Consider the following 745-nt stretch of genomic DNA (forward strand, 5'->3'; position numbering starts at 1 on the left):
CTACTCCCAGTTGCTCATTCTTCTCTCCTCTCTTTGACCTTCTACCCACCTTTCTCCCCACCCTCCCTCTCCCCTCTCCCTTCTCTTTTTCTTTTTTTTAAATATTTATTTATTTATTATGTATATTCTGTCTGTGTGTATGCCTGCAGGCCAGAAGAGGGCGCCAGACCCCATTACAGATGGCTGTGAGCCACCACGTGGTTGCTGGGAATTGAACTCAGGACCTTGGGAAGAGCAGGCAGCACTCTTAACCACTGAGCCATCTCTCCAGCCCCTCCCTTCTCTTTTTCTCTTTCTTTTCTGAGACTGGGTCTTCCTCTGTAGACCAGGCCAGCCTGGAACTCATGGGAAGCCTTCTGCCTCAGATCCCGAGTCTGAGATGATAGATCTAGGTCATCAGACTCAGCTCTCCAGCTCCTTTCGGAAGATCAGGTGACCCATAACATTGTCAGGACCAGAAATATAAAGTGATTGAGTAGAGGACACATTGATGGTGACCTTTCTTCTGTCCTCATTCTCCCTTGTCACCTCTTCTGCGAACAGAAGCCAGTCCCACCCCCCTGCTTTCCTGGAGACTCAAGTCCAGCGTTCCTCCAGCTGGGGCCCACCCATTGCCTCCTCTCCCTTGACCCTATCCTTTTCCCCAGAAGCCACCACCAAGTTTAACCTGGACTTCTCTGAAGTATCACACTCCTGGATGTTCCCACAGGTCTTCACACCCGTCCTGAGTGGAGGGCTCGTTGCC

This window comes from Alexandromys fortis, unplaced genomic scaffold (genome assembly GCF_014885135.2).
Source record: "Alexandromys fortis isolate MF-2015 unplaced genomic scaffold, M_Fortis_MF-2015_v1.1 scaffold_9, whole genome shotgun sequence".
Taxonomy (NCBI): Eukaryota; Metazoa; Chordata; class Mammalia; order Rodentia; family Cricetidae; genus Alexandromys; species Alexandromys fortis.